General features: G+C 44.1%; 1 protein-coding gene across 1 annotated transcript in view; it reads right to left on the minus strand.

Moving 5' to 3' along the window:
• frmd4a (FERM domain containing 4A) overlaps positions 1–17,467 on the minus strand; it is a 341,550-nt gene that overhangs the window by 245,124 nt on the left and 78,959 nt on the right. The window lies entirely within an intron of this gene.

The raw sequence follows: 17,467 nt of genomic DNA on the forward strand, positions 1-17,467 counted from the left end.
GCTGCGTACCTGCCCTTGATTCAAGGCCACTCAGGATTTGCTAAAATGACGCTGAAATCAACAAATAAATAATACACCTCCAGTATTTTCAGGCACATTTTTCTTTGCTGTTCCAAATAAATTGCAGCTTGTCTGTAGCTTGGCTGGAGTTGTCGTTTCCAGGATCCGGCAGTGAGAAAGCCAAAATAAAATTTCGATATCAGACAAAATGAAGTATCGAAGGAGGATCAGAGAATTGCAAACTGTAGCTGACAGTTCACTGCAGAAAGCTGACTCAACCAATTACACTGCCTTTCCTGGCTGAATATTTTTCCACTGATCACTAGCACCTCCTAATCCTCTTTTCCATGATAAGATTATCTTCTGTACAACAGGTTTTCATCACCAAAACCCAAAGTTAATTTAAAACTCCCCCTCTACAGGAGCATTTCGTGTTCTGTCGCTGGATGACTGCAGTCTGTGCCTCACACAAACGAATGGCTCGAACACTTCAGCGTTTCTCAGAGACACAGAAAGAGTCAGCTGGGCTTTCAGTAACGCCTTTTGGCTTACACAAACCTGCAATTCAAATTCTTCTAAAGGTGACACAGTTCTGTCCTCATTATTAAATCACATTTTAATTAATTGCAGTATTAAGTCAACAGAGTTTAATTGGATTCAGAGTAGGGTGACATAAATAGTTCTTGGGTTCTATCCTTTTCTCTCAGCCCTTATATTTCAACACACACACTCCCTCAAACTGGGCATACAGGCGAGGGCAGCAGTAGGCTTCTACCCATTATATTTGTGGGCAAGCAGCAGGATTTGGCATTCAGAACATCTCTCACATCTCCCTCGAGCAAAAACAGACGGAGATGAATCTGCCTCTGGAATGAAAATTGGCTTATCGGAGAAAGAATAAGCACAAGTGGGGAATCACACTGAGCAAAAGAAAACGGCAAGAGAAACAAAATTAGACAAAAGGAAGAGGATCTGGAAAGTGTCCAAAAAAAGGTTGAAATCAGCTTAAAGTTAATGCATAAATAAATATGTGGATGTTTTCTGATTGAAGGTAGCTTACAGCTTCCCTCTGCAGCACTGCTGATAAATTATACCCAAAATCATAACATCGTCAACATTGCCAAAAGGAAACAAGAAGTCGAGGCTTTTTGTCTTGAACTCATCAGGAGTGGGGCACAAAAAAGTCTTAAAAAAAAATAGGGGCACCAACTGATACAGCATGAGAAAGAGGCACTTCATTGGTTTGGAGAAGCAGTAAAAACAGTTAACTGTCAATCTTAGTTCTCAGACCAGAACATGACATCATTATGTAGAACATTCCAGAGGTTAGCGTTCCCCATGATCCCGTTCCTAATGAAAAGGCGCAATGCGTGTATATATTTGTTTTGCTGATGTGGAACAGGGGCCTGTATGTAAATATACACAGTTTCTAGCGCACACAAATACATCACACCATGAACCTGACTGATAATCTTACATTAGTTTCTGGTAGCTTGCTTAGCTCGTTCTAGATTATTTAATAAATGCTGTACAATAGCAGAATCACATCTAACATGTGTGGACATATGTTCTTGCATTCTCATGGACACACTTATAACTCAGAGACACTCACATAAGAAATCAGAGCAGAAGTAGGCCATTCAGCCCTGAAGCTTCCCCCACCATTCTGTAAGATCATGGTTTCTCATAGAATCCCTACAGTGTGGAAACAGGCCCTTCAATCCAACAAGTCCACACTGACCCTCAGAGCATCCCACCCAGACCCATCCACCGAATCTACATATCCCTGAATGCTACAGGCAATTTCCCATGGCCAATCCACCTAGCCTGCACATATTTGGACTGTGGGAGGAAACCCACACAGACACGGGGAGAATGTGCAAACTCCACACAGAGAGTCACCCGAGAGTGCAATCAAACTCAGGTCCCTGGCGCTGTGAGGCAGCAGTGCTAACCACTGAGCCACCGGCCACCATTTCCTGCCCCAGGCTCCAACTTCCCATAGGACTCAACTCCTGATATTTCAAGATGTTACCTCTTTCCTCTTTAACGGTCTTAGTGCTCTTGTCTCCACAAGTCTGAGGTAGAGAACTTCAGACATTCATGACCCACTAGGAGAAGAAATTCCTCTACATCTGTTTTACATGAGTGCTCCCTTACTCTATCACTGTACCCCTCACTTAAGAATCCTGCACTCATGGAAACATCTTCTCAACATCTACCCTGTCAAGCCCCCTCGGAATGGTGGTTAAAGGGAAAATACTGTGGGTGCTGGAAATCTGTAACAAGCATAGCGAATGCTGGAGAAACTCAGCAGGTCTGGCAATATCAGCGGAGAGAGAAAAAAAGAGTCAACGTTTTGAGTTTGTGATGACTCTTCTTCAGAACTCAGTTCATATTTTCCCGAATGAGAGAAAACGATTTTGTGAAAATTACTTGGTTTCTTTTTAAGTGGTAATGCCATTGGAAGGGTTTTGTAAAGACTCCATTCCCTCCCTAACACAGATGGATGTTATTTTTGAACATCCTGTGAGGAGCTACAGGCAAATAATCTGACAGCTCCCAAATGATCAATCTGGCTCTGTCAGAGGCAGGCACAGGTTTAGACCTGAATGTAGAGATTACCTTTCCTAAATTACTTTTTATCTTAGTCCCAAAACAACTGGAGTGCAGGAATAATCAGTGGAGTCACATGGGAAATCTCAAAGCTGATCTCTTAAACTGCATTCCAGTGTCACAGTAATGACAGCAGTATGCTTTTGTGGAGACACTAGATTGTCTGTCATTCCCTCTAAATTCTGAACAGGCTTCTGTTGCTACGTTCACAACATGCCTTCTCCTTGACAGCTTGATACAATGCAGGGCAGCATGATGGCTCAATGGTTAGCACTGCTGCCTCATAGTAGAAGGGTCCAGGGTTCAATCCCAGCCTCAGGAGACTGTCTGTGTGGAGTTTGCACATTGTCTGGGTACTGCACAGTCTGAGGATGTGCAGGCTAGGTGGATTAGCCATAGGAAATGCAGAATTACAGGGATATGTTAGGGTGGGATGCTCTTCAGAGGATTTGTACAGAACTGATGGGCTGAATGGCCTGCTTCTATGCTGTAGGGATTCTGGGTATAGGGTTGTTACAGTACCATGCAACTTTGGTCCCACATTCTAGGTGGTAGCCTTGCTGTGAGTGACAAAGCAGAATGCTGGAGATCTGAATCAAACACAGAGGGTGCTGTAGAAATGCAGCAGGTCTGGCAGCATTAGTCAAGAGAGGGAAAAACAGAGATTGCACTGGAGGGAGTGCAGACGATATTGCCTGGATGGAGCATTTCAGCAATGAAGAGAGACTGGTTAAACTCAGGCTGCTTTCTTTGGGGCAGATAAGGTTAAGGGAGGAACCTGACAGTGGTGTATGTGATTGTAAGGGACAGGGTGAATAGAAAGCAACTGTTGAAGTGTTGAGTTTAAGTTTAATCAAGAGTTCTGGAATAGTAATGGTGACCATGTTGTGAAAAATCACTACCATCCTTTAGAGAAGGAAATCTGATGAGTTTGCCTGGTCTCATCCACATGTGACTCCAAACTCATGGTAAGGTGGTTGACTCTTAATTGCCCTCTGCCTAGCAAGTCACTCAATTTGAGGGCAATTAGCCATGGGCAACAAATGCCCACATAGATAGAAGATAGGAGTAGGCCATTCAACCCCTCAAGCCTGTGCCACCTTTTCAATATGATCATGGCTGATCATCAAACTCAATACCCTAATATCGCCCCAAGTCCCTTGATCCATTTAGACAAAGGAGCTATATCTACCTCTTTGAAAACACAATGTTTTGGCCGAAACTATTTTCTGTGGTAATGAATGCCACAGACTCACTACTCTCTGGGTGAAGAAATTTCACAGAATCCCTACACTATGGAAGCAGGCCATTCAGCCCATCATGTTCACACTGACCCTCTGAAGTGAAGCTCACCCAGATACCCCTATCCCTGTAACCCTGCATTTCCCATGGCTAACCCACCTAGCCTGTACATCACTGGACACTAGGGACAATTTCCCATGGCCAATCCAATTAAGCTGCACATCTTTGGACTGTGGGAGGAAACCGGAGCACCCGGAGGAAACCCACGTAGACACAGGGAGAACATGTAAACTCCACACAGACAGTCGCCCAAGGCTGGAATGAGACCCGGATCCCAGTGCAGTGAAACAGCAGTGCTAACCACTGAGCCACCTTGCCACCCTTTCTCCCATAAAAAAACATTTCTTGTCATCTCAGCCCTAAAAAGTTTATCCTTAATCTACGACCCCTGGTTCAGGACTTCCTCCACCATCGGGAACAGAGATGCTGTTGTCTTTGTAATGACTAAGTTGACGTGGACAAGTTATACCATGATCCAGCCTACTACCTTTCACATTAATGAATCAGGGTAAAGAGTGAATTGTTTTTTGGGCCATCTCCACTGTGAAAACGTCCAGCAAACATGAATGATCAGAATTCCCGACTGCGCACTTGAGAATTCCAACAGAAATCGCTCTCCGCACTGTGTTTGCATGGAAAACGTTCTTCATTTCTCCTCTGCTCCGCTAGAAATGCTCCCAGCAAGGAACTGAAACCGGGAAACCTGGTCGCAATTTCAACCGGCAGCCAGACATTTGAAAATATAAACATGGAGTAGCTCATATTTCCTGAAAGCTGTGCTGCTGGTCTGAGGTTGTATAATAATGCTGTACGATATCAATCATTCTATGACAACCCAAATATGTTAAGAAACAGACAGTCATTTGTTTCGAAATGTGCTGCACATAATAAAGTTGGTGGTCTCCTGCTGAAGTACAGTAAGTAATGGGAACTCTTTAGGTACTAGGTCCATGCAGCAACATCACAATAAAGACTACGTTTTAATTCTTTGCGCATCATTCTTCTCAAAATGCTGACCCTTTCACAGATGCTGAGTGGCACCCAACTCCGGGTTGGTAGCCTTTCTGACCGTTGGCGCCACTGGTGTCATTCCCTGCCCTCACCTGATGCTTAACTACATGCATGCTCATGCTTGACAGTTTTAGAGACTGACCTCAGGTATGGTTCCCTTATGGCTAACAACATCATTTCAACAATCCCACACACTGGAGTGAAAATACTCTCACATACATGGTTCATGTTTGGAATTCATTGCCTAATAGAGAGGTGGATACAGAATTAATAGTGGTCTTCAAAAGGAAACTGGATAAATATTTCAAGAAGAAAGAGATAAGTTGCTGGGATATGGAGAAAGGCTGGGCCTAACTGGACTGCTTTTTGTAAGAACTGGGTGCAGTTACAAGGGGCTGAATGGGCCCATTGTAAAATTTCCTGATGCGATAGAATGGTCAATACATTTCAATATCTGTCAGTTTTTTCAAGGAAGATGGCTTAGGAAGGGAAAAATCCACCAAATGTTTTAGAGGTTAGGAAACAAGCAGGAGTTCAGAAATTTTCTAAGTGACATGGACAGTGATGATAACATTTGGATTCATCTTTTGGTTTCAGCACCTCCCATTTTACTTGAGGTCTCCACAATGCTGCTCAATCACACTACTCCATCTCTTCCTGACAGCTGCCCATTTCTATTCCAGTCCTACTGTCTTTAAGTATCTTTTTGCCATATCGTTGCATCTGGTCTTAGACTTCTCTCTTCCATGTTGTTGTAAGTCCCATCCCTCGGAGACACCTCACCACATCGTATCACTTCCCCAAACCCCACCACAGCACAAGACCAATATTTACATCCTTGCTCAGATACTTTCTTCAACGCCTTCACAACCTTCACTGACGTACTGGTTCCTGATGTTGTCTTTTAAAGTTATTCCACACATGCTTGCAATGATAATATTTGAAATCTCCCCACAAGAAAGCATAAGATACCAGCTTAATTCATGATTCTTTGCTAGCCAACATTATGAACAGATGGGGGACAGGCAGATTGATGGAGTTAGGTCACAGATCAATAGCGATTTAATTGAATAGTGGAGCATGCCATGGGGCTGAATGGCCTCCTGTCAATTTCACCTGATTTGAAAAGGGCTCACCTTTTGAGGGAAACAATTGGACCGAGTTTACTATAAATCTCTTTGAACAGGCAAATCATTAGGTTAGGGCAGCAGGTAATAAACAGATGGACATTAGTACAAAATAAATTCCTCTTTGCATGACACCATTCTCAGAATTCATCCATCAACAACTTCACAGTTAGGTGGTATTGTTAAATAAATTAAGTTCCACACTCATACAGTCGGAATGCATTTATCTCAATGGAATAGGAGCCAAGCAGAATTTATATAGCTGAAATAAAATTCATCAGATATCCAGCCAAGATAAACATGTATTCATTTAATATAAAATTCCAGCTTTAATAATTAAATGCTCACTAAATAATTCATGCCTTTTATGTGTTGGCTAAAATAAAACTTCTCCAGAATGTTTTTTTTCACAGAAGAAAATAAGAATTACACCTTTCCTGTCAGGACAGAGACAATATTTGTGTACTGAACATGAATTTCAATGTCTCATTGGTGTTTCAAAGGGTGAAGGTACTGTCTGCTTTGGCAATGAGCCATTAAAGTCAGATCTCTCCTGGCTTGGCTGATCCCCACCAGATAGACAGTGGAAGTACTCCAATTTTCTTCATTGACGTGCAATGTGAACCTTTGCTGGCAGGGCTGGCACTTACTGCCTGTCCCTAGATGTCCTTCAGAAGATGGAAGCAATTGGTACAACTGTATGGCTTGCTAGGCCATTTCAGAGTCAACCACATTGTGTGTAGACCAAACCAGGGTAGGAATGTAGATTTCCCTCACATTAGTGAATTAGATGGGTTTTTCCAACAATTGCATTGCCAATTCCAGATTTGTTTTTTAAAGTTGAATTCAAATTCCACCATCTACTATAGCAGGATTCGAACCTGGGTCCCCAGAACATTAGCTGAGTTTCTGGATAAATGGTCTAGCGATAGTACCACCAGGTCACTGCCTTCCCACCTTCTTGAACTGCTGCAGTCAATGTACTGTAGGTAGACCCACACTGCCCTCAGGAAGGGAGTTCCAGGATTTTGACCCTGCGACACTGAAAGAATGGAGATAGATTTCCAAGTCAGGTTGGTGATTGGCTTGGACAGGAACTCGCAGGTGACGTTCCCATGTATCCACTGCCCTTGTTCTTCTAGATAGGAGAGGCCATGGGTTTGGAAATTGCTGTTGAAAGATCCTTAGTGGATTGCTGCCGTGCATCTTGTAGATAGTGCACACTGCTGCTCCTGGTGGTGCTGGGAGTAGGTGTTGAAGGTGGTGGATGGGTAAAGTGGGCTGGATGTCCTGGATGGTCTCAAGCCCCTTAAACGTTCCTGGAGCTGCATTCATGCAGGCAGATCAATAAAACACAACAGATTTCACACTGAGCTTCCTCCAGTGAGGAGCCTAGACGTTATGGTCACTGAAGCTCTTGGAATGGAGCTTGTGGGAAGGCGATGGCTCAGTGGTATTGTCACTAGGCTGTTAATCCAGAGATCTAGGGAATATAGTGGGGACCCGCGTTTGAATCCCACCAAGGTAGTTGGCGAACTTTGAATTTGGGGCGGCACAGTGGCTCAGTGGTTAGCACTGCTGCCTCACAGCGCCAGGGACCCGGGTTTGATTCCACCCTCGGGTGACTGTCTGTGTGGTGTGGGCACATTCTCCCCATGTCTGCATGGGTTTCCTCCGGGTGCTCCGGTTTCCTCCCACAGTCCAAAGATGTGCAGGGTAGGTGGATTGGCAATGCTAAATTTCCCATAGTACCCAGGGATGTTTAGGTTAGGTGGGTTAGATATGGGAAATGCAGGGGTAGGGGAATGGGTCTTGGTGGGAAACTCTTCAGAGGGGCGGTGTGGACTTGTTGGGCCGAATGGCCCGTTTCCATGCTGTAGGGGTTCTATGATTGTATGAATGGAAATTCCTTCCTGTGAAATGTTGGGATGGTGAAGGTCACATATAAATTTGCTTTCGTATTCACACAAAAACTTCCCGAAAGCTTTCCTCAAAAAATACATCCCAGATGTTGATGCATGAGAGGTCCTCATTGAGAAGAAGCTGACTTGGAGGAGGCTCCTGTTCTTTGAGAACACCCGCTGACAAGAGGAAGAACGGAAAAGGAACAGGAGAAGGGAATGCCGGTGATCTCAGGGCCAAAGACCAATTCCACCTCCTGGAAACACCTGTCGAAGGTGTGGTGGAGGGATGTGGCTCTAGGATCGGGCTCATCAGCCACAGAGCCCCAGGACCAGTGACACCGAATGTCCTCAGTGGGACAGCAGACTCGTTACAGAACGATTGCTGATGATTTGCACAAATATAAACCAGTTTAAACAAATGGTTTATCAGTTGAATAGAGACTGCTGAATCAGGGTCAAACTGCTGAAGTGGTTTAAAGAGGCAGCTCACTACCACCTTCTCCAAGCTATTTATGGATAGCCAATAAATGCTGACCTGGCCAATGGCAGCCACATCCAATAAAGACAACACAATTTGTTTTAAAAAGAATGCTGTATATGTTCCTGCCCTCGGTTAAGATTGTCGGTGAACTTCAGTTTGACATTTGCAAACTGTAAATACTGCGGATGCTAGAGATCACAAACTTGCAGAAGAAGTGCTGGAAATACTCAGCAGGTTAGACAGGGCCCGTGGCGAGTGAAACAGAGTGAACATTTCAATTGGAGAATGACTCTTCTTCGGGTCGCAAACTCTGCAGAGATGGGGCACTGATTGAAAAACTTTGTACCTTGAAAGTGCCCACTGTAGTGGTCCCTCAGCTACCTCCCCACACAAACCCACCTCGCGCACTGCTGTTACACGGCAGGTACTTGGTCTGTGGATTCAACCCATCAGGAAATAACAGACAGTGACATCGATACACTGCGCCCTCTTCTTCACTCATGGCTATCTCTCCTGGTCTGTGCAATTGGCCTCTCTGTATCACCGACAGCTCCTCTAAGCTCACCTCTGTGTTAATCATCCTTCCCCCCGTTTATCGCTGCAGTCAATGGTAACAAACTCTGAGTGAGAGACTGGTTGTGCCAGGCACTGAGACTGGTGTCTGATGTAAACGTATGAGTTGGGGGAGGGGGGTTGATTACTCCCCTCGAACCCCTACCCCCAGCCCAACTGGAGAGGGGAGCTGTCAGCCAGCTTAGCAGCTCCAAGTTAGAGAGGCAGTTACTGCTGGGAATGAAGGAGGAAGTAATGGAGGCCAAACTCGGGGGTTGGGGGTCAGGGCTTTGATGGGGCAGGTCCTAACCAGCTGGTGAGGAGGTTGAGGGCACGATCTCAGTGGGGGCTGTTGGGGAAATCTAACATGAGGTGGGGGTCCTGGCCATGGTTTGGGACGCAGGCTGCCTCGGATGGGCAAAGGGGGACCTTATCGCTAAAAGGAGGACACGCCTCCCCCAACCCCTTGTCAGGAACTGTCCACTGAAAGTTGTCAGGCTACTCACCTGCTTTGGGTCTCCCACTGCTCCAGGTAAAACGGTGGCAGGGGCAAGATCAGTGTCCTCTTTAATGGGCCTTCACTAGGGGCAAGGGTGGACAGGCCATCTGACATTTCCATACAATGGGACACAGGTGACAGGGAAGATGTTGCATATTTTAAAACTGCTCTCTTTGAACCCACTGGTGGATGTACTTAAACTCCCGGCTATTAGGCCTTGCTTAACGCAAAAGTGAAATATGTTTTATTTTAGGCCAACAATGAATGAGCCGAATTGGAAATGGATAAGACTGAGTAACTTTGTTAAGCGATACCCTTCACTTAAATTCTCACTTTGAGATCGCTGTCTCGCTCACTCAATATTTAATTGTGGACACACCTTGGTTTAACAGGAAGGGGCAGTATGTCAAAGATCAACTGTCTAAATGTACATCTTTGGAAAAGTGAAATATCACAGACTAATAATAAGATATAAGCCATTCAGGACTGAGATGAGGAAGAATTTCTTCACTCAGAGAGTTGTGAGCTGGTGGAATTCTCTCCCACAGGAAGCTGTTGGGGCCAGTTTGTTAGATTTATTCAAGAGGGAGCTGGATGTAGCCCGTATGGCCGAAGCGATCAAGGAGTATGCAGAGAAAGTGGGAATGGGATACTGAGACTGGATGATCAGCCATGATCATATTGAATGGTGGTGCAGGCTCGAAGGGCTGAATGGCCTACTCCTGCACCGATTTTCCGTGTTTCTATCAGTTTGCTAAACTCATGAAGGCCCTCGAACTCTCAGATTGCCAACTGGGCTTGGCAAAGGCATGAAAAAGACTTGCTCTGAATTCACCGCTGCAATCTGCCTCCTTGTCTTCATCTCAATAGGCACGAAGATTTCCTGAGCTTCGTGCCGGCTGAAGAACAGCTCCAGGCAGCCAACTTCCTGAGCGTCAGTAATTGCTTGAGAAGCTGTAATTACAGGGCATTGGCGAAGATTCATTTCCTGCTCCTGGCTTCATCATCTCGATTCCTTCTTGCAAGGAGGGGAAAGAGCTTCAGGTCTGTCTTATCTCCAGCACGCAGGAACAACATTGTCAAAACGGCAGAATAACTGCAGTCACCAAGTGTAATCAGAGCAAGCAGATTATCAATTTGGTCATGAGTAGTCATAAGAATCCTTCACATTGTTTTAAAACTTCTATAAAACTTCACACGAGTATCATTACTTAGTGCCAATCATCTGCTTTGTCCCCATACCCTTACCCATCTTTCTGTCCAAATAATTGTCCAATGCTCTCTTGAATGCTCATAATTGGTTAGACTTTGGCATAGTCTTCTGTTGGAGATACTCAGGTCTTCTTTACCTCTAGCTAGTAATAGTTAAAATGTCTGAGAGTTAACGTAACCTGTGTCTAGCTACTCTGATGTAATAAACTGCACCTTGTTATGAAAGACATCTGTTGAGATGCATTCCTGGTCTATCCTCCATCACAGATGACTGAACAATCCTATGGGATCACACAGGAAGGAGGACTGTTGGAAACTCTCAATCCCAAGCACCCAAGCCACTGCTGGATGGTGCCCAGGCACCACACTGTCTGATAACGGAGTGGACATCTTCCTGCTTGGACCCTAACTGCAGTGTCCTGAGATCTGTTCTGGCTGAGATCTACAGGCTCACCACTGATCCAGAATCTAAAGTGCAGGCTTGCTGCTACACATAGTTTAGTGCCAGTCTTGAACATGGGATGCGCTGATCAGATACAAAGTCCTAATGCACTGATGAATAGACAGAGAGACACAGAAACACAGAAAATAGGAGCAGGAGTAGGCCATTCAGCCCTTCGAGCCTGCTCTGCCATTCAATCTGAACATGGCTGATCAACCAACTCAGTCCCCTGTTCCTGCTTTCTCCCCCCATACCCTTTGATCCCATTAGCCCTAAGAACTATATCCTTCCTGAAAACATTCAATGTTTTGGCCTCAACAACCTTCTGCAGCAGAGAACTCCACAGGCTCACCACTCTCTGGGTGAAGACATTTCTTCTCATCTAAGTCCAGGTCCTGGAGTCCTCAGTCATGGGGCACATCCTTCCCACGCTTGCTGCCTCTCATAACAGATGATAATCGTCACATGCACAACAGATAAATTGGCCAAGAAATGTATGTCAGACAGCGGGCTACTGAACCAAGGCTAGCTGGCTGACTGAAGCAAGATGATCGAGTCTCAACAATCTCTGAAGATATAACAGTTCTACAAACCAATGGAGCCAGAAGTATCTGTTGGAAACAGATGGAGAATTCAGGAGAAGCGTCTTTACCCAGACAGAGGGGAAAATGTAGAACCTGCTCCAACACAGGTGTGGGGAAGTGAATAAACACAAGCGAGAAACAAACAAAAAGATTTGCTGAGAGGTGAGAGGTGGCTTGTATGAAGCATAACAACCAGTATGGACCAGGTGGGCCGAATGGCCTATCTCTGAACTGCAATTTATATGGAATGTTGCAAATACATGCAATGCAAGGCCAATGGGAAATCAAAGTGAATGATTTATCTGTCCTCTTGCCCCCTTCAAGGGGAAATGACCGACTTTGTAAGTGCTGTGCCTTACTGTTAGTAAGCTGCAGGACACCATGTTACTGTCCTCAGGCTGTTGTTTTCTTTGTTGCTATATGAGATATTTGAGCAGAACATTGGCTGTTTTTGGTCCCAAGCCCATTGGCTGTCATACTGGAATAGTTCTGGTTTAGATTGGCACAAGCAAAATACTGACAGTCCTGTCTGCTACCTTTTTACTCAACTGTAGGTAAAAGCTGCCAAATCCTACAGCACCTTCCACTGAAATTAAAGAAGGCATCCTGGCTCACTTTAGATCATTTGTCAAGAAATGCATGACTGATTTGGCTCAAATATCGATCATTTTTTGGTCCTCAGCTGAGACCAGTTTCACCGAGCCTGGTTCAACCACAGGGGAATGATACCCACTTGTAAACTCAGATGACTACCCTATATCGCCAGGCCACCACACTGCATTGGCATTGGGCAGATTTTTGGTAAGACTGAGGGGTGACCTTATAGAGGTTTATAAAATCATGAAGGGCATGAATAGGGTGAATAGCCAAGGTCTTTTCCCCAGGGTGGGGGAGTCGAAAACCAGACTGCATCAGTTTAAGGTGAGAGGGAATAGATTTTAGAAGGACAGAAGGGGCAACCTTTTTCACACAGAGGGTGGTGCGTGTTTGGAATGAGCTGCCAGAGGAAGTGGTGGAGGCTGGTACAATTACAACATTTAAAAGGCAACTGGATGGGTATATGAACAGGAAGGATTTAGAGGGATATGGGCCAAATGCTGGCAAATGGGACTAGGTCAGATTGGGATGTCTGGTTGGCATGGACAAGTTGGACTGAAGGGTCTGTTTCCATGTTGTATGACTCTATGACTCTATTTCACAACTTTAAAGAAGTGATACAAATGGAAATTGTTATTGATAAGGGAGGTGAGATTTAGGTAAATGAATCTACGTGTGCATACACACACACACATGTACAAATGCATTTATATACATACATGCGCACATATGAACACAGTGTACACACATGAAAACACACAGATGTGCGGTGCCACACACATGAACGCCCACGCAAACAAACACACATAAACAAATAGATGCACATGTGAATGCACACACAACAAAAGCATATACATCCACAGATACACCTGAACACAGACACATGAACATGCACACATGAAAAGAGAGACACACAAGAACACACACACGAATATACACACACACAAATAAACACACACACGAACAGACATACACATGAACACGTGCACACACACACGAAAAGTTGAGTACCATTCGATTCAAAACTAAAAGACAAAAATCAACGAGGTTGCTGGTGGCAGCTGCACCAAGAAAAATTCAGTCCCACAGTACTCGCTGTTAGAGAACTGACTCAGAAATAGGCTGACAGTGGTACTTCGCAACATGAGATTATAGAAAGCCAGAAGAAACTGTTCCAGTTCTTTAACAATGACCAGACACTATTTTATTTCCTGCGGGCTTCATTCTCTACCAAATATCTATCAATTTGTTCAGTGCTATTGCTAGGATTATCTGCCTTTATTTCTTCCTCACAGTTTGTCCCAAATATTTGCCACTTTCTTGCAGTTCAAACTTTCTCTGGACATTCAAGCAGGTGGGGGTGAGAGGGGTGAGGGGGAGACAAGTGACTCAGAAGAAAGAAATTCATAAGCACGATAGCTATAACCATCAGCCCAATGAACTGTGATGCCTTCCTGTACATACCTGCTCCCCGATTAATACCGCGCCTTTGTTAAACTCCTTCACAACACTTTGCATCAGTCAGCTGATATAACACAGAATTCTTAGCATGCTGTATCAGAGTCTCCTGAACAACAGACAGGCCGAAGTCACGCACAGCAGCCAAATTCACCGAAAGGAAATGTACTCCATCCAAAATAATTTAAAAAACACACACACACACACAACGCACATTAAACACAATGCTTCCATTGTATGAAAGGGAGTTGACCGTTATCAAAAATGTTATAGTATTTGTGTCAGGCAGTTACACTGGGGGAGGTTCTGAATCTACAACCTTCCACACCAGGTGGGCTGTCTACAAACAGTGAACTAAAGTACCCACCATATTGTTCCAGCAATAAAACAAAGTTACGACGAGATTTAATGAAGAGGTAAGGGTTACAAGCCCGTGGGTGATAATAATTTAAAGGAGAGTTCAGACAGGACTAGCTCTCTAACATTTGAAATAAGCAAATTCTTTTTGAACAGGTCAATGAATATGGTTTGATTGAAACCACTGGTATTTGGTATTCTGCCAAAACAAACACTGTTCTTAAACACTGTGCACTTTTAGCAATGAACCACATAAGGAGGCTATAGTTTTAAAACTAGGGTTCTTGTTCACTAACAAGGTTAAGTCATCGTGTCTGGGGAATTTGAGGCATGTTCAGTGTCCACAAGCAGTCCCTGCCAAAACACTGATGGGTGCTGGTCGATCAGAGCGGCTGGAACCACCTGTTCAATGTTAACTTTCTCTGCAAATCTTTTTGTTTGCACATTTGTATTTTTTAATTTACATTTTTGATGGAGCTGCGTAACTGTGAGACTGGGCAGAAACCTCTCCCATTTTGCCCCTGGTCTGAGTGTATTGTAACAGGCTGTAAGGACATGAGTAACTGCAGACTGGTACCACTGTAGATCCCTGTGAAGCAGCACCTCACCACAACTGTAACACTAACAGTGAGAGCGCAGGACCAGGGGAGCTCTCCTTCTGGGGAGCCTGTTTGCACCAAAACCACAAACAGAATTCTAGTACAGACATTTACTAATCTGTAACATATAAAGCACAGAAGGCATCTCCCTGGGTTGCTGCAGACAAAAGGCTTGCACTCATATTCTTGCATTTACAACACAGTGTATAGGAGCACATTCTCTGTGGCATTATATAACATACTTCAATCAATCTGTTTTAATGGTGCTCGTAACTTGTATGGGCAGTTAAAGTTTTGATTACTGCGTATAACCCTGGTTAGACCATAGCTAGTGTAGCGATTGTTAACAAGGTCAGCCAACTGGACCTCACAGAACATGAGTGCCCTGATTGGGGTTGTTAACCTGGTCCATTCAGGGAGCCCTGGCTGACAGATATAAACAGGAGTGTCAAAGGTTCTGCTTACTCCGAGAGCTGGGGAGCTGAGCTCTGAGGGAGCAGGATCGGTGTCAATGTGTAATTAGAGGGTGAATTAGTGACAGGATACCAGCCTCTGTGGAGTTATTTTAGCAAGAGTACTGTGTGCTGTTCTGGAATCCACATTCTAAGGGGGACATGATTGCACTGGAGAGGGTGCAGAGGAGATTTACCAGGATGTCGCCTGGGCTTGAGAGATTGGACAGACTGGGGTTGTTTTCCTGAGAGCAGAGGAGACTGAAGGGAGATATGATTGAGATGTATAAAATTATGAGGGACACAGGTGGAGTAGATTAAGAAGGAACTTACCCCTTGGTGGAGGGATCAACAACCAGGGGCACAGATTTAAGGTAAGGGACAGGAAGTTTAGAGAGGATGTGAGGAAACCTTTCTCACCCAGAGGGTGGTGGGAACCTGGAACTCACTGCCTGTAAAGGTGGGTAGAGGCAGAAACACTCACAACTTTGAAGAAGTATTTAGATGTACGTTTGTAATGCCAAGGCAGACAAGGCTATGGGCCAATTAGAAAATGCGATTGGAATAGTTAGGTGGTTGTTTTTGATCAGTATAGACTTGATGGACCAAAGGGCCTTTTTTGTGCTGTAGATCTCTCTGACCATATGACTAACTTTGTATCTGATGTACATTTGTGATTGATAACCAAAGTTATCAGTTTTTTAGCCAAGTGAATCTGTTATTACCAATGGCACAATGGATGCTAAATTGTACTGTCATAACTGTTTCAATACAGTAACATTTATCTAATTAATCAAATCTTGATTTCAGCCTGGATTAAAATGACATCTAGACATTGTAAACCACTGAAGTTCTCCTGATGCAGTAATGTGGAGATTACTTTCCATAATCAAGTATCATCATTTATGTTAGAGACAAAATAAATGTGGACTTTAATTTTGCAATGTTCAAAATATTCATTGTGTTTCTGAAACAGAGAGGTACTTTAGTCAGAGAATGCAATCACCTGAAGTAATCTGATAAGGTTGGGGCATGTGCTGGGGGTTAATGAGAGGCAGAATGCTATTCTAATAGGTTTGTAACCTTTTCTCAACCTTAAATCCTGTCTATTAGACGCAATGATTATTGTCCTTGAAGATATTGTAAGCTGTTTTCGCAGTGAAATATTTCTGACGCCAAAGCTCCTTTGCCTGAGAAGTTAATTTGCCCTACAATTTTCTTCGATAAATCAAGTTAATAACTTAAGGAGAATTTCCAACCTTCTAAAGCAGGCCACAGAGCCAATCATATTTATTTATATCACGTGCTCCATGCTATAACCTATTATCAAAGAATATTGTGAAAAGCCACTTTTGTAGAAAATTATCTGGAAGCAACATTACTATCAGAGATGAGAATTCAATGTTCTGAAAACAGTTTTTTTTGAATACTATGATTACTAATCATACAAAAAGATTGTAGGATAAGTGAGTGCTCCAGAACCCTGATGAAGAGGGGCATCACAGAGGTCTTTTCTGCAACATCAGGACTCAGAAGCTGGCACTGGCAGCAGGGTCTACTCACACAACAATAAGCCCCATTGCTAATACCACCCCAGGAAACTTGCTTTACAAAGTGTCCCCTTTAAACGTCAAGCTCCTGAACTAAGATTCGTTTACACAAATACTCTGAGACAAAGGCAGGCAATAAATACTGGCCCAGCCAGTAAAGCCCATGTCCCGTAAAGGATTAACAAGAAAATATTTATAATGGTCTGATCCTCATCGCTCTAATGTTAACACGGCCCCATTCGCACTGCTCTTATTGCCGAGTTTTAATTGGTTTCTCACTCAAAGGAGAATTAAATGATCATCCACTCTCAATTCAAGGCTGTGTGTGTGAGTGAGAGAGAGACACAAAAAGTGTGTATTTGTGTATATATGTGAGTGTGTGCGTGCGCGCGTGTGTGTGTGTAAGTGTCTGTGTAAATGTCTGTCTGCATGTGTACATGTGAGTCTGTGTGTGTGGGAGTGTGTCTACACTTGCGTGTGACTGTATGTGCAAGCATGTGTGTGAACGTGCATGTGTATGTCTGTATGTATGTGTGAGAGTGTGTCTGCCTGTCTATGTCTGTGTGTGTGTGTGTGTGTCTGTGTGTGCGTGTCTGTCAGCGTGTGTGTATGTGTGTGTACGTGTGTGTGTCTGTCAGTGTGTGTGTGCGTATGTGCGTGTGTGTCTGTCAGCGTGTGTGTGTATGGGTGTGTGTATGTGTGTGTGTCTGTCAGTGTGTGTGTA

Source organism: Rhincodon typus, chromosome 22 (genome assembly GCF_021869965.1).
Source record: "Rhincodon typus isolate 14 chromosome 22, sRhiTyp1.1, whole genome shotgun sequence".
NCBI classification, from domain to species: domain Eukaryota; kingdom Metazoa; phylum Chordata; class Chondrichthyes; order Orectolobiformes; family Rhincodontidae; genus Rhincodon; species Rhincodon typus.